Raw genomic sequence first — 22,669 nt, 5'->3', positions numbered from 1 at the left:
CCATCATAGAAACAGTGTACAGCGCCAGATTTACACCTGGTGGTCACACTTGGAACTAACTTGTTTTCCAGCACATACCTGTTCCGCATTAATCGATTAGCACATTTACCAAGCTTCGCTGCCATACGATAATAACAGCCCACACTGGATTTCCCTGAGTAGTTGCACTGTAATTATTGTCACTCGGTATTTTTCCGCAACGAATGCAAAACAGATGCATGCTTCAATGCAGACACCGGGATTGTGTATAACCCGATGCCAGCTACGTGGAAGTCATAGACGAATATCTGCAACACTTCTGTAGCGAAAGCCATGAACTGCTTCTTTCACTTTAGCAATGAAGCTGACGTCCAGGGAGTTTGGTGGGTGCTTCCTTCAGTTTAGGAATCAAGTTGAAGTCCAGTGAGTGTGGTGGGTGGTACAGCACTTCCCAGCCCCATCGATCGAACAAGTCAATCACAACTTGCGCCATGTGCGGCCGAACTTTGACCTGCAAAAGGATGCGCCGCTTCGTTCTCTAAGCCGTTGGTCGTTAGACTTTTCTGTTTAAGAGCTAATATTGACTTCGTAGGGCGATACATCGAGTAGCAAAGAATTCAATTTTCACAAGACTATGGTTATTAATGGAAGCCTACCACTTACAGAATAGAATATGCGTGTTATAAGATATCATACCAAATAATTTAAAGTTGAAAGGAAAATAATGTATTTGAACTACATGCATTTTTCTATTGGCTTATATAGTGACCAATACTCTGTACTTTAGTAGTTACTTTGGCCAATGCCATCGAAAGATGATTATATGTTCATTGTTCTGATTTGCGGGAATATTTTCTAACCATCTTGATGCTCTATGTGGTGTCACCGCCAGACACCACACTTGCTAGGTGGTAGTTTTAAATCGGCCGCGGTCCATTAGTACATGTCGGACCCGCGTGTCGCCACTGTGTGATCGCAGACCGAGCGCCACCATAAGGCAGGTCTCGAGATACGGACTAGCACTCACCCCAGTTGTACGGACGACTTTGCTAGTGACTACACTGACGAAGCCTCGCTCCTTTGCCGAGCAGATAGTTAGAATAGCCTTCAGCTAAGTCAATGGCTACGACCTAGCAAGGCGCCATTAGTAACATTGTATGTATCTAAAGAGTCTCACTTGTATCGCCACAATATCCCGATGTACCAAAAGGATGGATTAAAGTTAAGTATTCCAGAAGCTACGTACTTTTCTTTATAGCATTCATTACGTATCCTGTTTCAGACCTCACGCCCATCTGCGTGAGCGTAGCGCGTGCCTTTCGGCTTCCTCTCATTGTGTCTGGGCTGTCTTGTCTAGACACAACACTCTAGTATCTGAAACTATACATAGGAGCTGCAGTAGGCCGTTTTCAACTAGAGACCAAATAGAACAGAACAGAGTCGGCTTAATTAACTGAAAATTTTCACAAAGGAATACAGTGACCTACCATCTCGTGAATATTGCAGATCTTCTGACTCCCGTGATTCCTAAGAAAACTGTAGAGGAATTCCGCCTTTTGCAAGACACCTTTGTAGTTTTGTTTTCACCCAGAAATGATTCAGCCCCTTTTTGTGCATAGCAGTAAATCGTATAAAATAAATGTGTAACCACAAAAACGAATGAAAGAAATGTGTTATCTCGACACAAAGAAATAAAAATACCACAGCATCAAATAAAGTTGTAGACTGCGTAGAGACCTAAAGCTATTAGCATAAATACTCAACAGCTCCAAGTGAGTAGGAAACTAAACAAGCCCATTGAAGCTAATACAAGAAGTGCTGAAAAATGTCTGCGTGGAAACAAAATTACAAAGATATCTTGCATAAAGCGGAATTCCTCGAAAAAACAATGAATACAGTGTTACACACTAGATTTGTATACAAAATTATGTAGAAGCTAGTTTTATGTGACGTACCGTGCGTGTTTTTGTTTGGAAGTACCTAATTCTTACTCAAATGAACACCTTGGCCACTTTTCCCGACGAGTACTGTGACCACTTTCCCGATAGGACGTCATATCGGCATTAGTAGTTGACAGAAGACACTATGAAACTGAGATAAATAACTAGGTACTAAATTTGTAGGTCAAATTGGTTCAAATGGCTCTAAGCACTATTGGACTGAACATCCGAGGTTATCAGTCCCCTAGACTTAGAAACTACTTAAACCTAACTAACCTAAGGACATCACACACATCCTTGCCCGAGGCAGGATTCGAACCTGCGACCGTAGCAGCAGCGCGGTTCCGGACTGAAGCGCCTAGAACCGCTCGGCCACATCGGCCGGCTGTAGGTCAAAAAACACTGTTGAAAAATTGATAATGTAAAACGTTATTAGTCTTCCTACAAGTGAGGTAATAAGAATGATATAGATGACTTATCTTACATTAGACGACGCAAAAATAAAAAGGCTTTTGCGTACTAAAACATAAAGCAACAAGCACCCTCTGTCAATCTCAGTGACAGCAATGAGGATGTAATTTACAGTGTGTGTATTAGAACTAGTCTGAACACTTCTCGGCGGGCAGCAGCGCTGCCCAGGGGAAACAGTATGCGATGCCCACTTTTCCCGTCCTGGCCTTCTTACCACACCTTCATCCAGCGATCTTACTATCAATTTGTGACGAACATAAATCAGTATTTTACATTAATTAGTAACAGAAATTGCAATACGAGACACGATCATAAACGTTTACTAAAATTTTTGACTGTAATTTTTCTGTTACTCATTGCATGGTATTACAACAGCCTTAATTTAATTTCGTGTTACGTTCGTATTACGTTCTACGAACGTGTACCTCACTTGGAGATGACTGTCTCTATAATACGCATTCACGAGGATATATTACTCATGTTTGACATTCACACCATAGCAAATGACCGGCGCTACTTGCACACGTTCGTGAATCTTCAGCACTGAAAGACAACCAATAACGTATTCCCTTTCTCACTTCTATCAACCCCGAAGTGGCCGCAGTGCATACCACACTGCTTATTACGTAAGCGGCACACTTTTCTTAGCTCACGGACGAAATGATCAACACCAGTTAAAACTAAGGCCATCTTAAAATACACACCAAAAAAGGTTTTGCGTCACCTCGGTTCCGAGAGTTCCGGAACCTGTACAGATTATTGGAATAGAGATCAACATAAACTGTGAGGACCGGGCGTGAGTCGGGCTTCGGTAGCTCAGATGGTAGAGCACTTGCCCGCGAAAGGCAAAGGTCCCGAGTTCGAGTCTCGGTCGGGCACACAGTTTTAATCTGCCAGGAAGTTTCATAAACATCATTTCCGCCTGTTTTATTGCTCATGAAACAACCACACATTCCATGTTGTACCACCATACAGCGAGACCTTCAGAGGTGGTGGTCCAGACTGCTGTACACTCCGGTACCTCTAATACCCAGTAGCACGTCCTCTTGCATTGATGCATGCCTGTATTCGGCGTGGCACACTATCCACGAGTTCATTAAGGCACTGTTGGTCCGTATTGCACCACTCCTCAACGGCGATTCGGCGTAGATCCCTCAGAGTGGTTGGTGGGTCATACGGTCCATAAACAGTCCTTTTCAATCTAACCCAGGCATGTTCGATAGGGTTCATGTCTGCAGAACATGCTGGCCACTCTAGTCGAGCGATGTCCTTATCCTGAAGGAAGTCATTCACAAGAAGTGAACGATGGGGGCGCGAATTGTCGTCCATGAAGACGAATGCCTCACCAATATGCTGCCGATATAGTTGCACTATCGGTCGGAGGATGGCATTCTCGTACCGCACAGCCGTTACGGCGCCTTCTACATCTACATCTACATCCATACTCCGCCAGCCACCTGACGGTGTGTGGCGGAGGGTACCCTGAGTACCTCTATCGGTTCTCCTATTCCAGTCTCGTATTGTTCGTGGAAAGAAGGATTGTCGGTATGCTTCTGTGTGGGCTCTAATCTCTCTGATTTTATCCTCATGGTCTCTTCGCGAGATATACGTAGGAGGGAGCAATATACTGCTTGACTCATCGGTGAAGGTATGTTCTCGAAACTTTAACAAAAGCCCGTACCGAGCTACTGAGCGTCTCTCCTGCAGAGTCTTCCACTGGAGTTTACCTGTCATCTCCGTAACGATTTCGCGATTACTAAATGATCCTGTAACGAATCGCGCTGCTCTCCGTTGGATCTTCTCTATCTATTCTATCAACCCTGTCTGGTACGGATCCCACACTGCTGAGCAGTATTCAAGCAGCGGGCGAACAAGCGTACTGTAACCTACTTCCGTTGTTTTCGGATTGCATTTCCTTAGGATTCTTCCAATGAATCTCAGTCTGGCATCTGCTTTACCGACGATCAACTTTATATGATCATTGCATTTTAAATCACTCCTAATGCGTACTCCCAGATAATTTATGGAATTAACTGCTTCCAGCTGCTGACCTGCTGTTTTGTAGCTAAATGATAAAGGATCTATCTTTCTATGTATTCGCAGCACATTACACTTGTCTACATTGAGATTCAATTGCCATTCCCTGCACCATGCATCAGTTCGCTGCAGATCCTCCTCCATTTCAGTACAATTTTCCATTGTTACAACCTCTCGAGACACCACAGCATCATCTGCAAAAAGCCTCAGTGAACTTCCGATGTCATCCACCAGGTCATTTATGTATATTGCGAATAGCAATGGTCCTATGACACTCCTCTGCCGCACACCTGAAATCACTCTTACTTCGGAAGACTCCTCTCCATTGAGAATGACACGCTGCGTTCTGTTATCTAGGAACTCCTCAATCCAATCACACAATTGGTCTGATAGTCCATATGCTCTTACTTTGTTCATTAAACGACTGCGGGGAACTGTATCGAACCCCTTGCGGAAGTCAAGAAACACGGCATCTACCTGTGAACTCATGTCTATGGCCCTCTGAGTCTCGTGGACGAATAGCGCGAGCTGGGTTTCACACGACCGTCTTTTTCGAAACCCATGCTGATTCCTACAGAGTAGATTTCTAGTCTCCAGAAAAGTCATTATACTCGAACATAATACGTGTTCCAAAATTCTACACCTGATCGACGTTAGAGATAAAGGTCTATAGTTCTCCACATCTGTTCGACGTCCCTTCTTGAAAACGGAGATGACCTGTGTCCTTTTCCAATCGTTTGGAACGCTACGCTCTTCTAGAGACCTACGGTACACTGCTGCAAGAAGGGGGGCAAGTTCCTTCGCGTACTCTGTGTAAAATCGAACTGGTATCCCATCAGGTCCAGCGGCCTTTCCTCTTTTGAGCGATTTTAATTGTTTCTCTATCCCTCTGTCGTCTATTTCGATATCTGTCATTTTGTCATCTGTGCGACAATCTAGAGAAGGAACTACAGTGCAGTCTTCCTCTGTGAAACAGCTTTGGAAAAAGACATTTCGTATTTCGGCCTTTAGTCTGTCATCTTCTGTTTCGGTACCATTTTGGTCACAGAGTGTCTGGACATTTTGTTTTGATCCACCTACCGCTTTGACATAAGACCAAAATTTCTTAGGATTTTCTGTCAAGTCAGTACATAGAACTTTACTTTCGAATTCATTGAACGCCTCTCGCATAGCCCTCCTCACACTACATTTCGCTTCGCGTAATTTTTATTTGTCTGCAAGGCTTTGGCTATGTTTATGTTTGCTGTGAAGCTCCCTTTGCTTCCGCATCAGTTTTCTAACTCGGTTGTTGTACCACGGTGGCTCTTTCCCATCTCTTACGATCTTGCTTGGCACATACTCATCTAACGCATATTGTACGATGGTTTTGAACTTTGTGCACTGATCCTTCCATGACAGCCAGTGGCGTACGTCGGCCACACATAATGCCACCCCAAAACAGCAGGAAACCTCCACGTTGCTGCACTCGCTGCAGGCGTACAGCCTGACCTGGTTGTCTCCGAACACGTTTCCAACGATTGTCTGGTTGAAGGTATATGCGACACCCATCGGTGAAGAGAACGTGATGCCAATCCTGAGTCGTCCATTCGGTATGTTGTTGGGCCCATCTGTATCGCGCTGCATGGTGTCGTGATTTCAAAGACGGACCTCACCAAGGACGTCGGGAGTGAAGTTGCGCTTCATGCAGCCCATTGCGCACTGTTTGAGTCGTAACACGACGTCCTGTGGCTGCACGAAATGCATTATTCAAGATGCTGGCGTTGCTGTCAGGATTCCTCCGAGCCATAATCCGTACCTGAGCGAGGCATGTCACCGACAGTTCCTGTGTCTCTGTATATCCTCCATGTCCGAACAACATAGCTTTGGTTCACTCATTGACCGTCTAGGAATGGTTGAACTACAGACAACAAGAGTCGTGTGCCTCCTTCCTGGTGGAATGACTGGATCTGATCGGCTGTCGGACCGCCTCCGTCTAATAAGTGCTGCTCATGCATGGTTGTTTACATCTCCGGGCGGGTTTAGTGACATCTTTGAATAGTCTGCGATACAATATACACAGTCAATGTCTATCTTCAGGAGCTCTGGGAACCGGGGTGATGGAAATTTTTTTTTAATGTGTGTATTACTGTCTCTATAAGTATTTCTGTATCTTACAAAGGAAAATACACCCTTAAGAAGCTCTTGGCGTTAGCTGATGTTTTTGGATTTCAGGTGTTAGTTGCTGGAAGCATATTATTATAAAATGTGGCTCTAAGGTATTAATTTTCGTAACACAGTCAGCGACCAGCTTGTACCAAGGAGCGGCGAAACTTTCTGCAGGATCCGTCCTTCATATCGCTCACAGTGCTCTGGCCCATATGCCGCAAATTTGCCATTGATTTGTTCGACCGACGGGTGTAGGTAGTGCTGTACCACTGGACTTGTGATTTCGAATTGATTGCTAAATAGCAGGAAGCACTTCATGGCATTCGCTTCAGGCCTATTGCACAGGTTTATCGGGCAACAGACCGGTCCACTCGAACTATCAATTCAACTGGCGCTGCTACTGGTATCCTGCGACTTCGTCATCGCTGGCAACGAGTTACATACAATGCTGGTGACCCTTGAATGACCGCTAAACTTTGAAACACTTGTCTATTTTGCGTAGGTTGTAACTAAATAGTTTCCAACATTAAACTTTCAATCCTCGTATAAATGATGTAAAGAAGAAATCCGCTGTCAGATGGTAAAATTGTTGCTTTATTGACACAACCGGTTTCACGACCTAAAGCCGCATCATCAGGTGCAGCCTACATGATAAAGATTACGATTAAGTATTAGTACGTAATAAAATTCAATGTTATTCTGGCTTGTAAAGGGAATGACCCAGCGCCCCTCGTTATGGCGTTACTCCGCCCACAAGGTAGTCTTTATTCCGCCGGTGTGTTAGTCCGTCTTAGTCGCGTATACGGGCCGCTTCTCCGTTTCCCTACACTGGGTTGCCCTACCTTCACACTGGTAGGTCAGTGCCACTTTGTACCAATCTGAACAATAATTTTTGTTGTTCCCCGACTAATCACTTTAGTAGTGACAATTTTTTTATTACCAGCCGGCCGCTGTGGCCGAGCGGTTCTAGGCGCTTCGGTCCAGAACCGGGCTGCTGCTACGGTCGCAGGTGGAATCCTGCCTCGGGCATGGATGTGTGTGATTTCCTTAGGTTAGTTAGGTTTACGTAGTTCTAATTCTAGGGGACTGATCTCAGATGTTAAGACCCATAGTGCTTAGAGCCATTTGAACCATTTTTTTATTGCCAGTTCGGTCTCTTAAACATTTGTTAGCGTCCACTCACTATAAAATACTTTTTCTTCCTTTAGATGCATGTAAAGCTTAAAACACGGTTCTATAACTACGTCATCCATCTACCAGCAACTTTACGGAATTAGCGGGGAACGTCTCTGTCACCCCTCGTTCGCCAGTGTAATGTAGATAGTATTCATTGACTAATGTCTCCGCCCCCGGTAGCTGAGTGGTCGGCGCGACAGAACGTTAATCCCAAGGGCCCGGGTTCGATTCCCTGCTGGGTCGGAGATTTTCTCTGCTCAGGGACTGGGTGTTGTGTTGTCTTAATCATTATCATTTCATCCCCATCGACGCGCAAGTCGCCGAAGTGGCGTCAAATCGAAAGACTTGCACCCGGCGAACGGTCTACCCGACGGGAGGCCCTAGTCGCACTGATTAATGTATCTTGAGAAGGAGCGATAGGTAAATTTAAGACCGTTTAACACTGTGAATATTTTTTAGGTATTACCTTTATTAACTTTAATATCTGCAAAGTTGAGACACTCTACGATAATTTTTAGCGGGTAGGTTGCACCCGATGATGCGGCTTTAGGCCGGGAAAAAGGTTGGCTATCAATAAAACAACGACTTTATCAGCTGTCAGCAGAATTCTTCTTCACATCATGCCTTTCAATAGCTGCGGATACCCAGTATAGAAAATATTTCGTAACCTCGCATACATGTAAATACCTTACTTGTAATGCACATAACTGGCTACTTTCATATAACTGTACTATTTGTCAACAGATGTTAACGTTAAAGCGTTTGCATTGAATAAAAAGTAAAACAAGTAAAGTCTAGGATTCGTCTGATCAGATTCGGATAAACGCTGAAAATGAAATGAGGATAACCATAAGAGGTTTTGATGTTACAAGACTTGTGTCTTTCAAAAGTGTTCCTGTAAGCGCTAGTGAGCTACAACGAAACGGACAACGACCCTTAATCGTAGGATTTAAAGCTCCTCTGAGAGCGTCCAAAGTTTGACGAAGCTTTTTGGCGCTGCGGTGCATATCAGGCATAACTCCTTGGCTAATTTCTCTCTGAGCGAACCTCGCTCTCTGGCTGTAATTGGATAAAGCGGCCACTTTTCACGTTTGGATAATTAATATCGTAATTCCCGACCGCCACGACCGCTACGCCAGCGGGGCAAATTCCTCTTCTCCCTGTTGTTGGCAGCTTCGTGGCCTGGCAACTAAATTGCAGAGCCTGGCCTCTCCTTCAGTGCGGGAGTGGAACGAGCGAGCACGTTGGTAAGGAACAAGGTTGCCCTTCCCATGTGGCAACGATACACGGACGACAAAACTAACACCTGTCTGAAAGCGGCAAGATGTACTACCACAACCCACTAAGAATGAGTGCTGGCACGTTTGCAAAATAATTTCAGTACACGCTCTTACACTCAACGAGCATCAGTGGGAAACATGTTATCAGTGAATAATGTATTTAAGCAGTGCTGTTTTTCTGGGGGAACGCTGGGAGATGCTTACCCCTAAACTTTTTCGTCGACAATGTAATTTTTTTACGATGTTGAGGACTTGAAAGAGTGCCAAAGATTTATTTCATGGACGTAAATTTTTTATTTCATTTTTTCGTATTGGTAATTGTAATACGAACGGTACCAGTGCAGTTTTTGGCGGGAAAAGCGATGTCATTGACCCTTTCAACCATTTCGAAGCTGCGGCAACCGTTCTCGACAACTGAAGCGCTGGCAGCCAGTTCGACAAGCATGTAGTGCCCTCGCCCGCTAATAGTGGCCGATGGTAGTGCCAAACGGATATGCGTACGCTCAAACGCCGAGCAACCGTTAGATGTCGCTCCTTCGCGATTCATTGCCATCTTTCTTTTGTTATTCTTTATTCGTTTGCGTTTGCTGTTCCGTTCTTGTCGGTTGTGCGAAGTTTTACAGTGTGTCCTATCTTTCGTTGCAATTTGTAAGTTAAGTTGGAGGTGAGTGATGAGCAGAAACCTAGGGGTTGATGGGAATAGCATGCTTCATTTGAGGTGATGTAAACTGAAGTGTTCGGTACCACGTCCTCTTGTATCTTTGGGTGTTTCTCGGTATCGTCTGCTTCATTTGAGCAGCATTTCAACTGAAGAGTGCGACATCATTTTTTTGTAGTTCGACGTGTTGATGACGTTATGGCTAAAAGCAGACGGGTGGTATCCAATGCTTCAGTTATAAGTAATTTTCGCTGCATTATATCCAATGTCGGAGTAACCTCGAACTTTTTTTAGAAAAAAAGCACTGTATTTAAGTACTGTGCGCCAACCCACCGTTTGGTTCAAATGGCTCTGAGCACTATGGGACTTAACTTCTCAGGTCATAAGTCGCCTAGAACTTAAAACTACTTAAACCTAACTAACCTAACGACATCACACACATCCATGCCCGAGCCAGGATTCGAACCTGCGACCGTAGCGGTCGCGCGGTTCCTGATTGTAGCGTCTATTACCGCTCAGCCACTCCGGCCGGCCAACCCACCGTTTGAAATTCATTTGGGATTAGCGATTTTCTGTTCTACTCTATTCGCTTACGGAGCGAGGAAGAAAAGACGATGTAAGCATCTAAATCTTTCTTACCTCAATTTCACGATCCTTAAAGGCACCTTCAGACGGGCCTTTAAAATTACACATTGCTGGCAAAGTATCCCAACAATGCTGTCTTATCACACTGTGGCCAGACGAATTGTAACCACACGAACGATAACGGTGTTGTCTGGCAGTGTTTATAGTGTTACATTTCCGGGCCGGAACTGCTTACACGACCTGCACTATGGGCGCGAAATATACCGGGTGATCAAAAGGTCAGTATAAATTTGAAAACTTAATAAACCACGGAATAATGTAGATAGAGAGGTAAAAATTGACACACGTGCTTGGAAAGACATGGGGTTTTATTAGAACCGCAAGAAAAACACCCCATGTTGCTAGACGCGTGAAAGATCTCTTGCGCGCGTCGTTTGTTGATGATCGTGTGCTCAGCCGCCACTATCGTCATGCTTGGCCTCCCAGGTCTCAAGACCTCAGTCCGTGCGATTATTGGCTTTGGGGTTACCTGAAGTCGCAAGTGTATCGTGAACGACCGACATCTCTAGGGATGCTAAAAGGCAACTTCCGACGCCAATGCCTCACCATAACTCCGGACATGCTTTACAGTGCTGTTCACAACATTACTCCTCGACTACATTTATTGTTGAGGAATGATGGTGTACATATTGAGCATTTCCTGTAAAGAACATCATCTTTGCTTTGTCTTACTTTGTTATGATGATTATCGCTATTCTGATCAGATGAAGCGCCATCTGTCGGACTTTTTTTGAACGTTTGTATTTTTTCGGTTCTAATAAAACCACATGTCATTTCAAGCATGTGTGTCAATTTGTACCTCTCTATCTACATTATTTCGTGATTTATTCAGTTTTCAAATTTATACTGACTTTTTGATCACCCGGTATAACCCACAAGCAAAAAAGTTTACAGGAAAAGCGAAATTAGGCTTCGTGCGTGTGTTATTTTTTAAGCAAGCGAACTGCTTCCGAAACTTAAATCGTGAACTGATATTCGGTAGCATAAACAACCTTTTTCAAAACGGTGAAATACTTTTTTGAATGTATCGTTTAAAAGCTGTACGTCCGGGAATATACAGGGACCTTCCACTCTAACCAGCTCTATAATAAAAGTCCCTCTCCCTATTCACTTCTTCCTCTCCCTTCCCTTTGTCTGTTCCTCCTCTTCCCTTTGTCTGTCCATATGCTCCTTTCACTCTGTCCTTCTTAGCCGTTTCCCTACCATCATCACCCTGTCTGTTTCAAACGCCTCCTGTTTTGTTTCCCTGTCAATCTCCTCCTCTCCCCTCTCTCTGTCCATTTCCTCATCCGCTATCTCTGTCCGTCTCCTCCTCCTGTCTTCTCCTCCCTCTCTGATTGTCCATCTCCTCCTCCTACCTTCTCCTTCTCACTCTCTGTTTGTCCATCTCCTCCTCATAGCTTCTCCTTCTCCCTCTCTGTTTGTCCATCTCCTCCTCCTATCTTCTTCTTCTCCCTCTCTGTTTGTCCATCTCCTCCTCCCATCTTCATCTTCTCCCTCTCTGTCCATCTCCTCCTCATAGATTCTCCTTCTCCCTCTCTGTTTGTCCATCTCCTCCTCCTGTCTTCTCCTTCTCCCTCTCTGTTTGTCCATCTCCTCCTCCTACGTTCTAATACTCCCTGTTTGTCCATCTCCTCCTCCTATCTTCTCCTTCTCTGTTTGTCCATCTGCTCGTCCTATCTTCTCCTTCTCCCTCTCTGTTTGTCCATCTGCTCCTCCTATCTTCTCCTTCTCCCTCTCTGTTTGTCCATCTGCTCCTCCTATCTTCTCCTTCTCCCTCTCTGTTTGTTCGTCTCCTCCTCCTATCTTCTTCTTCTCCCTCTCTGTTTGTCCATCTCCTCCTCCTATCTTCTCCTTCTCCCTCTCTGTCAATCTCCTCCTCATAGCTTCTCCTTCTCCCTCTCTGTTTGTCCATCTCCTCCTCCTGTCTTCTCCTTCTCCCTCTCTGTTTGTCCACCTCCTCCTCCTACATTCTAATTCTTCCTGTTTGTTCATCTCCTCCTCCTATCTTCTCCTTCTCCTTCTCTGTTTGTCCATCTGCTCCTCCTATCTTCTCCTTCTCCCTCTCTGTTTGTTCATCTCCTCCTCCTGTCTTCTCCTTCTCCCTCTATGTTTGTCCATCTCCTCCTCCTATCTCCTCCTTCTCCCTCTCTGTTTGTCCATCTCCTCCTCCTATCTTCTCCTTCTCCTTCTCTGTTTGTCCATCTGCTCCTCCTATCTTCTCCATCTCCCTCTCTGTTTGTCCATCTCCTCCTCCTATCTCCTCCATCTCCCTCTCTGTTTGTCCATCTCCTCCTCCTATCTTCTCCTTCTCCCTCTCTGTCCATCTCCTCCTCCTATCTTCTTCTTCTCCCTCTCTGTTTGTCCATCTCCTCCTCCTATCTTCTCCTTCTCCCTCTCTGTTTGTCCATCTCGTCCTCCTATCCTCTCCTTCTCCCTCTCTGTTTGTCCATCTCCTCCTCCTATCTTCTTCTTCTCCCTTTCTGTTTATCCATCTCCTCCTCCTATCTTCTCCTTATCCCTCTCTGTCCATCTCCTCCTCATAGCTTCTCCTTCTCCCTCTCTGTTTGTCCATCTTCTCCTCCTGTCTTCTCCTTCGCCCTCTCTGTTTGTCCATCTCCTCTTTCTCTCTTCTCCTTCTCCCTCTCTGTTTGTCCATCTCCTCCTCCTATCATCTCCTTTTCCCTCTCTGTTTGTCAATCTGCTCCTCCTATCTTCTCCTTCTCCCTCTCTGTTTGTCCATCTCCTCCTCCTATCTTCTCCTTCTCCCTCTCTGTTTGTCCATCTCCTCCTCATAGCTTCTCCTAATAGGCAGATAGAATAGAGTTAGTAGCAAAGAAGTAAAACGACGTGCATGACGCGGCAGTTTTTCAAGCATCTCAGCATTTGACGTCATATCTCCTGAACTGTGTCGTACAACGATATATTATTGTAGGTACATTCAGGGGCAGATGTGGATACTCTATGCGGAAAGTATTTCGAATAGAGTTCGTAGCAATGAAGTAATAAATTTAAATGTCCTCTCACTCCCCAATGGAGCATAACTAAAGTATGGATATTCTCGCGTCGTGTGCTTTACTGCCATTTCACCCCCACCGCCATCCCTTTGGTAGGTGGGTGGCTCCTTCCCCTACAGTGAGTCTTACCAGAAAGTAAATCACATGTGTACCAAGTCTGACTGAAATCGGTCCAGTAGTTTAGAAGGAGATATGGGACAAACGTACATGCGTACATACGTACACCCGTTTTTATAATTTGTATGGATTCCACTTTGAAATGACAACATTCACTTACGTTTGTTGTAGTCTTTTTCTGAAATTGCAGAACTTACTCCGGAATATAAACATTTTTCGAAATGTGAAACCCTGACCGTACTTAGGAAGAAATATTCTATTCAAATTTAAAAATGTTGCAATGGAGAAAATCATATCAGCACTATGTTCAACCGTTACTTTTTACACTATTGGTCTACTACACACGAACAACCAGTATGCGACTTTAAGTAGAAGTGTAATCAAAAACCATTTACAACTTAAAAATGTTTTGAAATAGAAGCTGTTGCCATCTAACACTAATTTAAAAATGGTTCAAATGTCTCTGAGCACTATGGGACCTAACTGCTGAGGTCATCAGTCCACTATAACTTAGAACTACTTAAACCTAACGAACAGACATCGCCGGTCCCACTTCTCTACCTACCGTTACTACGGTCACTGTGGATCTGTTCCTTATAGAGCTAAGAAGCTGTACCAATACCGTCCATTGCCGGCCGGAGTGGCCGTGCGGTTCTTGGCGCTACAGTCTGGAACTGCGTGACCGCTACGGTCGCAGGTTCGAATCCTGCCTCAGGCATGGATGTGTGTGAAGTCCTTAGGTTAGTTAGGTTTAAGTAGTTCTCAGTTCTAGGGGACTGATGACCACAGCAGTTAAGTCCCATAGTGCTCAGAGCCATTTGAACCATTTTGAACCACTCCGCCACTCCGGCCGTGCCGGCCGTTGTGGCCGAGCGGTTCTAGGCGCATCAGTCCGGAACCGCGCTGCTGCTACGGTCGCAGGTTCGAATCCTGCCTCGGGCATGGATGATGGATGTGTGTGATGTCCTTAGGTTAGTTAAGTTTAAGTAGTTCTAAGTCTAGGGGACTAATGACCTCAGATGTTAAGTCCCATATTGTTGCTTAGAGCCATTTGAAAAAAAAAAAAAATTGAACCACTCCGGCCGGCAACACAAATTTAATTTTCTGGGTAGGGAAAATTGTTAAGACATTAGAGAAACTCTTTTCATTTGCAAATATAACACATTCCGTGGTAAAGAGATCTATAAATTTATATATTATAGAGCGCAGCAATCAGTCGTCCTTTTTTTTGGTGCAGATTTTATTTGGCAAGTCCTGATTTCGGTTAGTGCCTAGCCATTATCTGTGCACTATTTTTTAGTCTCGATGCATGTCAGTTCCCTGTTGTACGGGCGTCAGTCACAGTTCTTTGAATACTGAGTATTCGAAGAACTCGACGGTTCTTCACAAATTGCTTTGAAATTTTGATACAACGTTGCATTCGAATATTCGAAATGCGCGTCTTAGATTTAAGTCAAATTTTTACGCAACATTCTATTGAACATTGTGATTGAACGTTGTGATTTTTTTTCCAACGTATAAAAAAAGGAAATGATCTATGAGGGGATATGGAACAAAAAATGTCTAATGTTACATAGAGTGGTCTAATACGCGCTGTATCATGCAGCCACAGGTACAGCAAGTGTTAAAAATGGTTTTCGTGTGCCCCAACGCATGCGTATACGCGCCCTTGCATGTTCAGTCTCACACTTTCATATCGGCCAGCTTGTATCCAAACAGTGTAAAAGGCAGCATGAATACGTTGCTCCAGTGTCTCCTTATCTCGAATAGGCTCTGCATACACGATGCTTTTCAGATGGCCCCATAACAAAAAATCGCACAGGTTGAGATCTGGTGAACGAGCAGGCCATGAAACTGGACCCCCTCATACGGTCCATCAACCAGGAGAGAGACGATGAAAATACGTACGAACGGTAAAGGCGAAATGAGCTGGAGCACCATCATGTAGCAGCCACGTAACCCTTCGAATCATCAGTGGCCATTCTTCCAGCTGGGGAGGCAAAGTCACCCGCAAGAAACGCCGATAGTTCCATTCTCTTAGGTGACATGGAAGGAAGACTGGTCCCAAAACACGGCCGCTAATTATCCCGGCCCACACAGTTCGGCTGCACGGATGCTCATGATTCGCTGTCACCATACCATGGGGGTTCTGCATACTAACCCACAGATGATTGTTATTAAAGTTGAAGATATCACACCGCGCACAGGTGGCCTCATCTATCACTCGGATGGATGACACAGATCCCGGAATCGTGGTTGCCTGGTGAAGAAACCACTGACACAACTGCTCCCTATGTGGAAGTCTTGCGCACGCTATAAGTGACAAGAGTAGTAACAATTGTCAGGAAAAATGTTCCACAGGAGCATCAGGCTAGCCCTGTAATGGCGGGCCAACTGTCTGGTACTGAGACAGCGATCGCCTTCCACAGTGTTAATCACATTTCTCTCGAAGTCTGGCATCCGGACATTTCGGGAACGTCCTTAATGATTTCCTGCTTCCTGAAACCACCCTGTCTCAGGTAAACGTCAAACACTATTGCAAACACTGAATAAGGAACCATTGTGTTCAACGCTGTACCGCATCGACTACAATGTAAGTCAGCAAGAGCAGTGAATCGGACACAACATTACCAACTAGTATAGCAGGAGTGGGCGCTAGGGCATGACGTATGAGGAACAGTACCCTCCATGAGGAAACCATTCACGCCGTAACTGTGGCTGCGTGGTATAGCGCGTATTACACCGCAGTCTCTGTAACAAGGTATGATTGAAAAAAATTGTCTCTAACATGTATACCATGCATTTCCGGCCGTTCATTAGACCTTTTTTGTTACGTATCCTCTCATCGCTCAATCCCTAGAGTTTGTACTCGGTGGAAAAAAATCACCCTACATATGCAGGGTGATAATTATTGGACAATACGAAAAAATTTAAATTAGTTACGAACTACGAGCACACTCTGCATTCAACATGTAAACGTCACTACAGATATTCGGATATAGGTTATGACCGTATTCAATACGCCTGCCATCATTGGCGATGATGTGGCTCAGACGAATAGCGAAATTCTGCACGACCCGCTGAAGTGTCGGAACATCGACGCTGTCGATGACCTCCTGAATGGCTGTTTTCAGCTCAGCAATTCTTTTGGCGTTATTGCTGTACACCTTGTCTTTAATAAAGCCCCATAAAAAGGAGTTGCATGCATTCAAATACGGAGAATAAAGCGGCTAATCGAGGCCCATGGCCGTGATCTCTGGGTGACCCAGAGCCAGAATGCAGCCCCAAAGTACTCCTCCAGGACATCAAACACTCTCCTACCTCGATGGGGTCGAGCTCCGTGTTGCATGAACGACATCTTCGCGAAATCAGGGTTACTTTGGATAATGTGGATGAAATCATCATCCGAAACCTTCAGGTACGGTTCGCTAGTCACCGTGCCATTAAGGAATATCGCAGCGATTAGTCCGTGACTGGACATTGCATCCCACACCGTCACCCGTTGAGAGTGCAAAGACTTCTCGATCGCGAAATGCGGATTCTCAGGCCCCAAAATGCACCAATTTCGCTTATTGACGAACCCATCCAAATGGAAGTGGGCTTCGTCGCTAAACCAAACCATTACGCGCATACTAATTCCCATCATGGTTCAAAATGGTTCAAATGGCTCTGAGCACTATGGGACTTAACATCTATGGTCATCAGTCCCCTAGAACTTAGAACTACTTAAACCTAACTAACCTAAGGACAGCGCACAACACCCAGTCATCACGAGGCAGAGAAAATCCCTGACCCCGCCGGGAATCGAACCCGGGAACCCGGGCGTGGGAAGCGAGAACGCTACCACACGACCACGAGCTGCGGACAATTCCCATCATGCCCCGCGGCCACCCGAGCAGTTTGAACGTCGTACTGCAAACCGTTCAGAAGTTTGTAACCTCCCCCTCACTTATCGACCTTAATGACAGTGAAAAATTAAACCGCGTGCACCTAATGGAAATTTGGGAAAAGCAATCGTCACCGAGGTTAATTTGTCGGTAAAGAGGGAGGAAAGGGTTACATCTAAATGAAAGGAAAAATGCAAATGAAATTGGTGGAAATTAATTTTGAGAAAAGGGTAAAATTAATAAAGAAAGTATATGTGCGATCGTTACGTTAACAATTAATTGGCGTTAATTAGATATTTGAGATTTGGGGAAAATTACGGTCACCAGTCCTGTGGACAACTACTATAATAACTGAAAATGAAAGATTAATGCACATATAATTAGCACTAAAAGCGTGGCAAATGAAGATTGACACGTGTTGTGTGAAAACTGAATGTTTGTTAGAAGTAATAAATTTCGCTACACTCTGACTTAATGTAGCAAAAGAATTAATGAAACCAGAAAACTGAAAGTTAATTTAGTGACTGAAATTAATAGTGAACTTTGTTTCTGAAGTGAAGTGTTGGCAGAAGAGCCAACACCGTGTTGCTAGAAGAGGCCGAAATGCACGCTTTTAAGCTCACGCAGGCTGGCGCGAGGTCTGGAACAGTTAAGGGAATTAGTAGTAGCAAATAAAGTAAGTAGTTGATGTAATACTTAACTTTAATCCATAATTGGAGAACATCGCTCTTGACGGTACATGTTTTATAATTTCAATATTAACTGCTAATGGCGCCTTGCTAGGTCGTAGCAAATGACGTAGCTGAAGGCTATGCTAACTATCGTCTCGGCAATTGAGAGCGTATTTGTCAGAGTAGCATCGCTAGCAAAGTCGGCTGTACAACTGGGGCGAGTGCTAGTAAATCTCTCAGACCTGCCGTGTGGTGGCGCTCGGTCTGCAATCACTGACAGCGGCGACACGCGGGTCCGACGTATACTACCGGACCGCGGCCGATTTAAAGGCTACCACCTAGCAAGTTTGGTGTCTGGCGGTGACACCACATGAAGCACTACGAAATTCAATAAAATAAGGTTAGTCTTGGGCTACCTCAACAATAATTTCAAAAGCTACTTCAATCTACGCAATTTAGAAATAAGAGCTTTAACTTTGAACTTGAATTAAATGATTCTGAACAATTAACAATAGTAAAATTTAGTACGTACCAAGCTGATCTGCAGTCACAGGTAAGCTAAAATATTGTAACAAAACTCGCAATCTTAATTTCTGCTCGTGTAATCTAAACATTGTAGCCAGCTATGAATACTTTAACTGAACTTTGAAATTAAAGCAGTGAAATGGAATGCATTTACTTTAATGCTGGCGTATGAATTTCAACGACACTCGGGTTCATTCCAGAAAAGGAAGGGACCCTACTTAGTAATGCAATTGGGACAACGAGCAACAGAGGTTCATGCTAAGTTGCTGTAATTATAGTTACGAAAATGGAACAGTTTGAAAAGCTGAGGTCTGCCATACAGTTCTAAAATTTACGTGCTTTTAGTATTCCTTGTTAGTTGATTGAAGGTTTGCATTCGTCGATCGGGGAGGTGGCGACAGTTACTCATTGTCGACCGTCGCTGTTGCAGAAGCTGGATGTTGGCGCACCTTCTTCTCGACACGGTCACCAGGCGAAACGGGCTCTTGATGTGCGCCAGCTAATGCTTCCCGTCCGCGACACCGTGTCAGAAACTATCATAGCAAGTCGAGCGCAATTACATGCTGCCAAACCCCGAAAGCGCGGCAACTCGCGGGAGCGTCACTCTACACAGCTGCTCCACCGTCCTACTCGACCCAGACTCTCTCTGCCCGCGCTCCATGCGGCAGAGTTAACACTACCAAAGATCCTAAACACTTGGGTTCTCCATACGACCTATCGATGTAATCGTTCGATAGCATAGTTTTCCCTAAGCCAGACCCAGCGTAAAAATACAAATAATATTTACAAAAGATACCCATTATACATATATATATATGGTAGAACAATTACAAAATATAAAGACACAGAAATATCATATCTTCAAGTAACAAAATAAGGAAAAAAAAATTTAAGTACAATAGATGGAAATACGATGATATGCATTTCCGGCGTTCCAAGTTCAATAACTGTCACCCTTCATATGGTTCATCAGAATCAGAATATGCAATAACAATGATGCAAACTACAAGTCAGAGGGAGGGGGAAGTGGAGATGGGCGGAATGGTGGCCGAAATGGAGATAGAAAGTGAAAGGAAGAGATTGACAGTGAGAGGGGGCAGGAGGAGATGAGAGAGGGGGCGGAGGAGATAAAGTGGGGTGGAGGTGATGGACAGAGAGAGGGGGAGAATGATTCAAAATGTCTCTGAGCACTATGGGACTCAACTTCTGAGGTCATTAGTCCCCTAGAACTTAGTACTAGTTAAACCTAACTAACCTAAGAACATCACACACATTCATGCCCTAGGCAGGATTCGAACCTGCGACCGTAGCGTTTCCAGACTGCAGTGCCTAGAACCGCACGGCCACCTCGGCCGGCGGGGAGAAAGAGGAGGGAGGAGAAGATGAACAGAGTAATGGGACGGAGAGGTGGTGAAGGAGGAGGAGATGAACAAAGAGAGTGGAGGAAGATATGGACAGAGTAAAGGAGGGGGTGGGAGAGACTGATTAGGGAGAAAATCAAATTATCATACATGTTTTCTTTCTCTTCCACTTAACCAGACAGCCAGAGAACGTGTGGCTTGGAATAGCTAGAGTTTTCATATATTTTTGCACCAGAGTAATACTTTTTTATAGTCTTCAAGTTGTGTCCATTCATTTAAATGGATGCATTTTACCCCGTGTGGAACAAAACCGGGTATTTTGCAACGAACGAGGTTATTATCTTTTACGCTGAGAAGATTTATTTTAAGCTGATGTTGGACTTCTATCGTACTGTTGAATATATAACAGGTCTGAATGACCTTAATTCGGAAACTTATTGATCGTTGAAATTAATCGGTATGAATTAAAAATTTAGGGTACCCGATTTTGCCTTTCAACCTTCTACCGCGTGGTTATAAGTAAACTGATGAGGGCTGCAGTGCGGACTGTATACATCGCATGATGCTAAAACATAGTCGGTATGTATGTTAACTGGTGTGCTAGCAGATTGAAAACAAAATAACGGTTCCACATTTGCCACCAGATGAAAATAGGACGCTGTAAACAGAATGAGAAATGTTTCCTGTTTTGAAGTCAGTAAGCTGTTTGTTATTTGGCGATATGTGTTGATCTATTTTGAGTAGTGATTATTCGTGGAAAGGTGGTAAATTGTGGTAAGATCTTATGGGACCGAACTGCTGCGGTCATCGGTCCCTAAGCATGCACACTACTTAATCTAATGTAAACTAACTTACCGTAAGGACGACACACACACGCATGCCCGAGGGAGGACTCAAACCTCCGACGGGGGGAGCCGTACGGACGGTGTCGTCCAAGACCGCGCGGCTCGTGTAAAGGTTTAAGAAGGATGATGTTTTCTGTATTGAGAAGAACGATTGTGCTCTTCTGGTAACGTTGTTTTATCAAAACGACAGCAGTAGCAGCGCTTCATTGCGAGAAGATGACCGACAGAAACAACTGCGAAGAGGCCTCATATCAATGAATGAGCTAAAGAATATGATCAAGAACTTTGAAGATACAGGTGAATTGTGTGTCGAGCAAGGACAGGGAGGCGGTCCATTTCCATGGCAGTCGTTGTTGAAGTTGCTGTAGCTATAGCTTCAAAATTCTGCAGTTTGTGCTCCAGCTGTGCACCGGGAACTGTCTGATCAACAGTTCAAAAGATTTTGAGGCGCACTCTACGCTGGAATTCGTCAAAGATGTAGAATGTGCACCAAATGAACCCCAAGATAGGCTACAACATCATGATTTTGTCCTTCGTTTTCTGGCACACATGGAAATGGATGACATATGGTTGGGTATATTGTTTTGACGGACGAGTCATATTTCATTCTGGAGGGTGCCGTGAATGCATTGCCTCATAAGGGGTTCTACTCCGCGACACGCTATGCAAGAACATCCGATGTACGCAGCTTATTTGACAATGAGATGTGTGATTTCACACGCTCATTCGTTCTCGGTCCGTTTTCACTCGGTGAGATAAACGTTGTAGGTCTATTCGATGTATTGTGACATCTGCGCGTTATAAGGATCTCCTTGTGCAATGTGTGATTGCAGTTTTACAAGAACACAACTATATGCGCTCCACGCCACTCATTTCATGCAATACGCTGTGGTAACACATGTCGCCTGCCAGGAGAAAGATTTGTTTCGACAAAGCTTCGGTAACGGTTGAATCATCTCTAGGGAAATTCAAGATGACTGGCTTTCCAGATCCCACGAACTAAGTCCACGTGACATGGTTGTGGAGATACCTGAAATATCGTGTCTATCATGGATGTATCTGGACACTTCGTAACCTGAAGAATAGCATACGACGAGATATCGCTATGATTACACCGAATATGCTGGGAGCCACTGTCGACCATGCTGGGTTACGGATGCAGCATGTTGCTACGTCGGGAGACAATCTTGAATGTATGTTGAAACACGTGGTCATTTCTTATCAACGTTCCAGCATCACCGTTATCATGTGTTTGATAGTTCCAGCTTTTCCTGCATCTACACCACATTCTGACCGCTTACAGCGCTATCTCTTACCTGGCGGTAGAAGGTAGAAGTACACTACCGGCCATTAAAATTGCAACACCAAGAAGAAATGCTGATGAGAAAGGGGCACTCATTGGACAAATATATTATACTAGAACTGACATGTAATTACACTTTTACGCAATTTGGGTGCACAGATCCTGAGAAATCAGTACCCAGAACAACCACCTCTGGCGGCAATAACGGCCCTGATACGCCTGGGCATTGAGTCAAACGGAGCTTGGATGGCGTGTACAGGTACAGCTGCCCATGCAGCTTGAACACGATACTACAGTTCATCAGGAGTAGTGACTGGTGTATTGTGACTAGCCAGTTGCTCGGCCACCATTGACCAGACGTTTTCAATTGGTGAGAGATCTGGAGAATGTGCTGGTCAGGGCAGCAGTCGAACATTTTCTGTATCCAGAAAGGCCCGTACAGGACCTGCAACATGCGGTCGTGCATTTCCTGCTGCAATGTTGGGTTTCGCAGGGATCGAATGAAGGGTAGAGCCACGGGTCGTAAGACATCTGAAATGTAACGTTCACTGTTCAAAGTGCCGTCAGTGTGAACAAGAGGTGACCGAGACGTGTAACCAATGGCACCCCATA

This window comes from Schistocerca serialis, chromosome 4 (genome assembly GCF_023864345.2).
Source record: "Schistocerca serialis cubense isolate TAMUIC-IGC-003099 chromosome 4, iqSchSeri2.2, whole genome shotgun sequence".
NCBI lineage: Eukaryota > Metazoa > Arthropoda > Insecta > Orthoptera > Acrididae > Schistocerca > Schistocerca serialis.
This window is presented reverse-complemented; position numbering follows the sequence as displayed.